The sequence below is a fragment of the Vigna umbellata genome, chromosome 9, assembly GCF_029865625.1.
Source record: "Vigna umbellata cultivar VRB3 chromosome 9, Vumbellata_1.0, whole genome shotgun sequence".
Classification (NCBI taxonomy): domain Eukaryota; kingdom Viridiplantae; phylum Streptophyta; class Magnoliopsida; order Fabales; family Fabaceae; genus Vigna; species Vigna umbellata.
The window spans coordinates 15,977,807-15,987,951 of record NC_142173.1 but is presented as its reverse complement, the minus strand read 5'-3'; the positions used below and the strand labels follow the sequence as shown (position 1 = coordinate 15,987,951).

Below are 10,145 nucleotides of genomic sequence, written 5' to 3'. Positions count from 1 at the left end.
AACCAATAATCATGCATTGAATGAGTTAAACAAAGCAAGCATTGAGCAAAGAGGAAAAACCCTAACTAATGATGAAAGAAAGCATAAGTCTTAAATATAAGATATAAGCACAAATTCCATATATGAGAGTTTCACAAGACTACATTGATTCCCCAACAACAATACAAGGTTTAGTTCACCATATTCATGGTGAAACTAGATGAACAATAATGAAAGAATGAAAGATAAAACCCTAGAAAGGTGAAGAGGTAGCCTGAGCATCCAAGATCCTCCTTCAAAGGGGTGGAAGAGATAGTGTTTGCCTCGTTTTTGCCAAAGATACAAACCCTAGGACGTCCTAAAGCTTATATACTATTCTAAAATTACAGAAAATTTAGGCCCAAGCCCATAAGTGTGCCGCTCAACGGTAAAGTGCCGCTCAGCGGTAAGTGCGTGAGTTGGTTTCTTCCCCTCAGCGGCCATTTTGCCCCTCAGCGGATCTCCCATCAACTCCTGAGTGCCGCTCAGCGGTAAACTGTCGCTGAGCAGCAGTTGCGGCTTCTCCTTTTGCACTTTTTGATGTCTTTTCTGATTCCATCTCTCTCGTTCACTTCTTTCACCAAATTCACCTTAAAACCCGCACAAAAACACTGAAATCAAGCATAAACCTGTCCAGCTCATTATTTATGAAAATATGAATAAAAGCATGATTCCAAGCTAGTTTCTAAGTGTTAAAGGTTGCTTTTAGTATCAATTTTAAGCATGAAAATAACAGTTTTTCAACTGTTATCACAACCCCAAACTTTGAACTTTGCTTGTCCTCAAGCAAACAAGATGTAACTCAATCTTCAACCAATTCATATGATGGTTCAGTCATTCAAAAATCTTCTTTTCAAGATAAGTAAAGACTTCAATCAAACTTATGACCAAGATTTCAATCAAGATGTGCACATGCTTTAGTGTTCACAGAGTCATTTAAATTCCAACAAATGCTATTTTTCATGAATGATCAATCAATTAAGCATGGATGTTCATGTGTTCATGGAATATTTCCTCACCAGGTGAAGTGTTTCACTCAACATACAAGTGTATAAGAGGTAATCACTCATTCACTCCACTATCACAATGTCACATGAATCAACTTTGCCTTTCATTTAACCACAATCAAAAACATTCACAAGCATGCATCATCACAAGGACTTTTCAATGGCTTATAACGTGGCTGGGCTAACAAGAAAATTGGTTTTTCTGGATCACAAAATCCTTGAGTTAAGAGAATCATACCAACACAATTATTCTTATTTTTCCCAACTTTCTTTTGCATTGAGCTTTGCTTCTTCTTTTCTTTTCTTTCTCTTTTTCTTTTTCTTTGCATATTCTTAATTTTTAGCTCTTAGCTCAATGCTTTTCCTTTTTCATGCTTTCCCAACAACCCCAAACTTGAACAATTATCAATACCACACAAGATTTTCTACTTAACTCAAGGTAAAGCTTTTCAACAAGGGTTTTCAATTTATGTTCAAGGCTAAGGGTTCAAAGGATAGAACACAAAGTGTTCTCTTTTAGTGGGTTAACTTTATGAATTTGACCAATAAAAAGGGTTCCAATAAACGGCCTTGATCATATGATGCAAAACAAGCAATTGACTCAATCACAGAAAACCTGGGCAAAATCATTCATGCTTTCAAAGTAATAGCATTCAATCAATAAAAACTCTGGAGCTCAAAACCTCACATATAAGCTCATTCACATTTGTTTACAAAGCTTCTGAATCACCTGTATAAGCATTTTATGTGCACATCTCAACATCAATCAATCTCAAAGTATCATCAAGCATTACTTATCACACAATCACAGTCAATAAGCAAACCATCATAACAGACAAAGTTTCCAATTAAGTACATCAAACCCTAGTCTAAAACAAAAGTAAATAAGTTCAGAACACTAAACCAAACAAAAGCCCATTCTGTTTGTGCAGAGAAGAGCCTGAAAGTAGGAGCATATGCGCAGCTTAGGGTATAAAAATACCCTAATGGGCTCGGGTCCCGCTAAGGGGAACTAAAGGCCATTTTGCGAGAGTACCGCTCAGCGGCACTTTTGTGAAGTGCTCTTCTCCTTCTTTTCTTAACCTACGTGCCTCCTAAACATGCCCCTCACTGGTTCCCTGCAATTCAATGCTCATATTACTTATGCACAACCCTATTACTACTACAATGAAACAAACAAAAACAATCAATCAACTGGGTTGCCTCCCAGGTATCGTTCTCCCAAAGGACTCACGGCCTAGTTTAGTTATGCGATTCGTTGATTAGCTAAGACTTAAGAACGAAATAAGTGAAGTTTAATATGCAAAACAGAAAATAAACATGTATGCATGAGGTTGATCAATGGCTAAACCAAAATACAAACACTTTCAATGGAATATATGGATGAGTATGTTGTTGGGGTTTATCAATTTCATCTTATCCACTCTCATATATTTTAGGAATTCAACATTCAAATCATCATTGTTAATGCCACTCTCTAAAGTACCTTTCAAGAAGGCTTCTCCCTATTTACGAGTTCATACAATTTCTAGCATTCCTAATAATTAGTTCATCAAGTGCAAGAGCTTAACGACAACCAATATAATATTGGGAGAGATTCCCCGGATCTAGACTTCCCCGTACGTTCCCGTATCGACAAAATAAATAATCATGCATTGAATGAGTTAAACAAAGCAAGCATTAAGCAAAGAGGAAAAACCCTAACTAATGATGAAAGAAAGCATAAATCTTAGATTAAGATGCAAGCATAAATTCCATATATGAGAGCTTCAAAAGATTACATTGATTCCCCAACAAACATACAAGGTTTAGTTCACCATATTCATGGTGAACCTAGATGAACAATAATGAAAGAATGAAGGATAAAACCCTAGAAAGGTGAAGAGGTAGCCTGAGCATCCAAGATCCTCCTTCAAAGGGGTGGAAGAGAGAGTGTTTGCTTCGTTTCTGCCAAAGATACAAACCCTAGGACGTCCTAAAGCTTATATACTATTCTAAAATTACAGAAAATCTAGGCCCAAGCCCATAGGTGTACCGCTCAGCGGTAAAGTACCGCTCAGCGGCCATTTTGCCCCTCAGCGGACCTCCCGTGACTTACTGAGTGCCGCTCAGCGGTAAACTACCGCTGAGCGGTGACTTCGGCTTCTCCTTTTGCACTTTTTGATATCTTTTCTGATTTCATCTCTCTCCTTCTTCACTTCTTTCACTAAATTCACCTTAAAACCTGCACAAAAACACTGAAATCAAGCATAAACCTGTCCAACTCTCTTATTTATGAAAATATGGATAAAAGCATGATTTCAAGCTAGTTTCTAAGTGTAAAGGTTGCTTTTTGTATCAATTTTAAGCATGAAAATAACAGTTTTTCAACTGTTATCAGTCCACTTCATCCACTTCGTCCATTTCCTCCCCTTCTCCACTTCGTCACCTTTGTCAACTTTGTCCACTTCCTCAACTTCGTCCACTTCCCCATCTTCGTCAGATTCCTCCACTTCATCCACTTCGTCCACTTCCACTTTGTCCACTTCTTCTTTTTCTTCTTCTTCTTCTTCTTCTTCTTCTTCTTCTTCTTCTTCTTCTTCTTCTTCTTCTTCTTCTTCTTCTTCTTCTTCTTTCTCTTCTTCATCTTCTTCTTATTCTTCTTCTTCGTCCACTTCGTCAACTTCGTCCTCTTCTTCCACTTCGTCCACTTCGTCACCTTCGTCCAGTTAGTGCACATCGCCCACTTTGTCAACTTCGTCCATTTCGTCCACTTCTTCCACTTCGTCCATTTAGTCCAATTCTTCCACTTCTTCCACTTCTTTCACTACTTCCACTTCCACCACCTCTTCTTCTTCTTCTTCTTCTTCATCATCATCATCTTCTTCTTCTTTATCATCATCATCATCTTCTTCTTCTTCTTCTTCATCTTCTTCTTCTTCTATTTCTACATCGTCCACTTCTTCCACTTCTTCCAGTTCTTCTTCTTCTTCTACGTCCACTTTGTCCACTTCGTCCACTTCGTCAACTTCGTCTACTTCTTCCACTTCTTCGACTTCTTCCACTTCTTCTTCTTCTTCGTCCACTTCTTCTTTTTCTTCTCGTTCTTCCACTTCTTCCATTTATTCCACTAATTCTTATTCTTCGTCCACTTCTTCCACTTCGTCCACTTCCTCCACTTCGTCCACTTCTTCCACTTCGTCACCTTCGTCCACTTTGTCCACTTCGTCTACTTCTTCCACATCTTCCATTTCTTCCACTTCTTCTTCTTCTTCTTCTTCTTCTTCTTCATCCTCTTCTTCTTTTTCTTCTTCTTCTTCCACTTCTTCCATTTCTTCCACTTCTTCTTCTTATTCGTCCACTTCTTCTACTTCGTCCACTTCATCCTCTTCGTCCATTTCCTCCCCTTCCTCCACTTCGTCCATTTCGTCCACTTCACCCTCTTCGTCACCTTTGTCAACTTCGTCCACTTCTTCGTCTTCTTCTTCTTCTTCTTCTTCTTCGTCTTCTTCTTTTTCTTCTTCTTCTTCTTCTTTATCTTCTTCGTCTTCTTCTTCTTCTTCTTCTTCTTCGTCTTCTTCTTTATCTTCTTCTTGCTCTTCTTCATCTTCTTCTTATTCTTCTTCTTCGCCCATTTCGTCAACTTCGTCCTCTTCTTCCACTTTGTCCACTTCGTCACCTTTGTCCAGTTTGTGCACATCGCCCACTTCGTCCACTTTGTCAACTTCGTCCATTTCGTCCACCTCTTCCACTTCGTCCGCCTCTTCCACTTCTTCCACCTCTTCCATTTATTCTTCTTCTTCCACTTCTTCCACTTCTTCCTTTTTAGAGCTAAAGCAAAATAAAAGACAAATCAAAGAAAATGCTTTTCTAAAAGAAAAATGCAAATGAGCGTGTGTGTTCTTAATTGAAAACGCTTTCTCCAACGCTGGATGTCACATATTCACTCCCTCAATAATCAAGCAACGTGTACTACCATGCTATTAAAGAAATTCTCCATCTTATTCTGAAGAAAGAAAGAATTTAAAACCGAAAGCCGCGTGCACCTTTTCCTTCCAACCGTGACAACACACCACTTTCTCCATGCCAAGCCGTGACACTCTCCTCCAACGTGCTTCACTTCTTCGAGCTCAATTCCCGTGCACCACAAAATGAAATCAGTGTGTGCTGCTCTTTGCAATTAAAGGAAATTCCCTTGCACCCAAGCTAGACATGACCCTACTGCTGCCCGTGAATAAAAAATTCATTCATTCCAGGCATCATTAATCAGCGCATGTGTCTCCTAAAATTCTCTCCCAAATCGTAACACCTGATAGTGTCCGTGAGCTCCCGTTGATGAAAATTTCCAAACATTCAAAACAAAAGCCCCCCAAAGGTGGCGGCTGGACCCATTTCACGTTACAGCCCCTTCATTCATTCGTTCCCCATCAAAAAAAGAAAGTGTTTCCACCGCCCGAGAAAAGAAAAAAAAAACGTATGAGAGTGTGGCGGCTGACCTAGGCTGTGTGCTATCCTTTTTAATAAGAGTGGGGTCCACACAATAAAATAAAAACCCTAACCTAAAAGGCACATGTCCTACAAATGGTTTTTTTTTACAAAATTGCCCCTAAAAGGGCCCAAAACACCTAATTCTAGTTAAAGGCTTCTAGAAAATGAAATTAGAATCTAAATGACTAAACATTGAGCTTTTGAGTGTGTCACGCCATATCCCAATGTTCCAGATGATGTTTCCACAACTTCCCTGCAACCAGAAATGCACTTAATCAACTCAGAAAACCCAAATTAGTACAATTACGAATTTTCGACCAAATTAAACAGAATTCAGACAACGGGGAAATAACAGACAATTAAACACAATTCCCTGGTTTATTTAAGTGCAATAAACTAAATATAATTCAAGAAATAACGACTCATCAAAATAGACCACACTTAGTCTTTTGCACTCCTGGGCAAAACCAAGACGAAAACCAGGTGATACATCCTAGGAGATGTGGAGAAGATGAGCCGTGAGATTGGAGGTGCAAGGAGACTTGGACAGTGGCTGCAACCAATGTAACAGGAGCTGTATCTGATGCAGAGGTGTGCAGATTTGGAATTTCAAGAGCAGATTGGTGAGGAGCTTTGGATGTGATGCAGCGGATGATTGGTGTTTATGGTGGTTGGATATGGAGGCTAGCTTGGAGAGGTGATTCACAACTCAGAAGGCTTCCTAGAGTGGAAGAAAGTTGCAATGGGAATCAAGCTAAGAAGTGACTCTTGGAGAAGGAATTTACTATGCATTTCAGCAGAAATTCTTTACTACAATCCAAAAGTGATTTACAAGCTTTTCCTATGAGATTTTATAGATTAATCTCAAGGCTCTAAGCACTCAACTTTCACGTGGCAGATCTGAACCCATGTGCTACATGTGTAGCGTCTAAAACACGTGAAAATCAAGTTTTATGTGAAGAAAAACAATTACTAATGCAGCCCCATGGAAGGATAAGTACACCCCTTCTTGTATAGAAATGTCCTTTTTACCCTTCTCCATGTTTTGGCAAATTTGGAATATCTTCTTGTTCTCCAATTTTCCATCCAAAGATAGCAAATAGTACTTGACCTTGAGGAGAATATTCATCTTGGAGCTTTTTGGTCATTCCCCTTGGGATGGGTCCTATGGTGTTAGACCTTCTTGTATCATCCCCTCCCTCTTGAGAAGGATTTGTCCTCAAATCTGATGGTGCTTCTGAAGACTTATTTTTGGTGTTTCACAAGGGTTCCTCCTGGGTCAAATATCCATCTGCAATAAGCATCAAACATATCTCTAATTAGTTTTCTTTGACCCAATAATATATATAAAAGACTATGTGTAGAAGAAGGTTTTCTAATTTTGAAATTTTTAATGTTAATATAACAAAGAAACCTTTCTTCATTTGAAATTTTATTTGTATCTTGAGTTATTGGTAACCATAAAGGTATCCATAACCCAAGTTGTGACTTTGCATGTGTTGAAAGTGATAACATTTTTAAGGATGGAGTGGCAAAGTCTTTTAAAGAAAAGTGAAATTTGGAAATTTCAAATATAAATGGAGAAAAGTGAAAGGATAGAAAACCTCCCCTTAAGAATCTAGCTTCTAGGGTAGGAGGAGATGTTGCCCTTAGTTGCTTTTTCTTTTCTTCCATTTCTATTCTTTTAACTTCTTCTTTTTCTCTTCTTTGTGCTTCTTTTCTCTCTTTCTTTCTTCTTTTCTCTTCTTCTCTTCTTTCTCTTTCTTCCTCGTCTCTTCTCTTGTTTTCTTCCTCTTCTCTTCTCTCTTGCTCTCTTCTTTTCTCTCTTACTTCTTGCTTTTGTTTTTCTCTTTTTAATCTCTCAATTCTATATTTGCTTGTCTCTTCCCATAGCCTCCTAAGTTTTTCTAGAAACTCACTTTCCCTACGGGAGAACCCACTTAAATTTTGAATGAATGACTCACCTTTTCTAATAAGCTCTCTCATAAGTTCTAAGTTTCTTTCAATTTCTCGAGGCACAAACTTTCTTTTCATACAAGCTTTCAATTCATTCCAATCATGAATGGGATATTTTTTACCTATCTTAACATGATATTGCCTATCATCCCACCACTCTCTTGCATGTTTTTTAAAACTAGAAGTGTAAAGACTAAGAATATAAGATTCACTATCTCTAGAATAGAAGGATTCGGATTTACTTTTTCTCACCATGAATGAATGCATGCCATCAATTTCCTTTTCCCAAGCTAGGTATGTTAATGCACCAATATCATCACCAAAGAATGGAATACTTTCACTAGCTTGTTTATACAAATCATCTTCAATCCTATCAAATTCATAAGATGAACAAGACTTCCTTCTAGCTTTATCATGTTCTCTTTTGATGTCTTTGTAACTAAGTTGCTTATCAAAATTAAAATTTCTAGAAGACCTATATGAATAACCAGACATCTTTGTTTCTAAAAGTTTTTCTAGTGTAAAAGATATACAAGATTCACACTTTAGACAAGTCCCAGGTAAGAGAGGTGAGTCATGAAGACTGCTTAAGTACCAAGTCTTGCCTTGCCAGAAATGTCTTAGGTTACTACTAGTTACCCTTTAAACTAAAATCACTTTTAAAATCAAAGGACACAACCTAAACTCTAAATTCGGACCCCTAAGAGAGCTTCCTATTCGCACAAGATATATGTTATCTAGTCGAAAATTGGAAAAGCAATTAAAGTGAGGTCTCCTAGGTGAGGCTTAGACTTTGGATCTAAGACACACTCACCGCCTACTCAATTTTAGGTTATGAGACTTCTTTGAGTCTAGTTACAAATGAGGGAAGAGCACTTGTGAACTCTAGCACCTCACTTGCTTGGATTTGGAACTTACAACCAAAGAAAAACAATGGAAGTTACAAAGAAATTTGGATAACTTGGAAAGGAAAAGTTAGAATAGGCTAGGGAAACAATGTATGCAGCTTTGGTTGCTCTCAAAGAACTTGAATCTACTGGATTCCACACAATTCTCTCAGCTGCAAAGTGCTTAAACAAAGGGATTAATTTTTCTACAGTATGGAACTCTGCTGCAAGTCACGGCCTGTCCTTCTTCAAGGCTCAACTTCATTCACTTTCCTCACCAATTGAACTTCCTTTGATGCTTCCACTTGCATTGAGCCATTTGAATTATAGTTCACCTATCCAACAAGCCAGTTAATCACAGAAACTACCACCACAATTGCCAACAAAATCACATCCAAGTGACAGCAACACCAGGACTTTTGTCAAACAGCTGGTGTGCAGAGTGTTCAAAATTCAGAAAAACAAACAATTAAATGGCTATCAATCACGGTGGCACATCAAAATGATCTTAGGAATGGCTCTAGAACAGATTTAAAACGCAATAAAAGACCAGAAACCAGAATCACACACGAATTGGCTATGTATTGAAAATTGACAAAACTGTTTGATGAAATGCCTGAATGAGTTGCACCAGATTTTTTTTTTTGCACCAGATTTCTGCACCAGATTTTTATACAATTCAAACTTCGAAACTGATGATGCAATGGTCCTAAGTGCCTTTTAACATTTGTAATATCTCTTTTGAATTGTTATCTTAATATTTTAAATGGACCATGGCTTTTACTGCATCTAAAAATGATGAATCAAACAAAGTAATGCAGTGCAGAATTTGACAGAAAAACCAGCACAGTATTGCAGCAGAGTCAATTTTTTTCAATGCAGAAAAAATAGACCAAATGAACAGTACTGCACCTAGTTATTTTCCAATGATTCAAACATGTTTTGATGATGATTTATGACTTGTTGGAACTAATTGGATACATCAAAACTATATAAAACAGAAAATCACTACTGCAGTACCATATTTCAACTAAATTTACCAACTAGCATGGTCAAATTTTGATTCAAAAGCAATTCTGATTTGAAAACAGCAAAGAGGAGTTAGAAATGGTATTTGAAAGTTGCACAAATGCAGAAATTCAGTGTTGATGATGGTTAGCAATGATCTAATACTAACCTCACACAATTAAGCAGAATTTTCTCAAGAAGACACATGCATCTCGGCCAAATGCTTGGAACATGACAAACTATTTGGAATCAACTCATTTCATCTTCCAAATGGTTCAGACAATGGATCATTTAACTGCTGTTCAATAGAACAGTGCACAAGGCTTATATGAACAGCAGAATTTTTGTTACAGCAGTACACTTTCTGGAAAACAGAACAGAAACCATGCAGATCTGAGTTTGGTTGGCAAAAATTTAAACACCTGAGCTCATCTCTTGATTGTTCATTGCTCTTAATTGGTGTAGCCACATCCAACACTTTCAGAACCGTAAAAACTGGGTTAAAAACCAGATTTGATGACAGAACAGCAAATTAACCAAACATGACTAAGACAACACCAGAAATGATGCTTAAATGGTAAAATAGACTCAAACAAGCAAAAACAGCCGAATAAAATGAAGGAAAACTCAAGCAAAGACAGCTAGTAGCCAATGAAATTAAGAATAGATCCTAAACACAACAATAATTGCTGAAAAACAGTGCAGAATTTTCAGAAACACATCAAGAACAACCAGGAAATTTTTGACAGCAAAGAAATGGAAGAAATCTGGACTTATCTCACGGTTCTAACTTAGAACCTAA

At 37.6% G+C, this 10,145-nt stretch overlaps 1 pseudogene; it reads right to left on the bottom strand.

Moving 5' to 3' along the window:
* LOC148192688 (uncharacterized) overlaps positions 1–10,145 on the bottom strand; it is a 37,991-nt pseudogene that overhangs the window by 6,316 nt on the left and 21,530 nt on the right.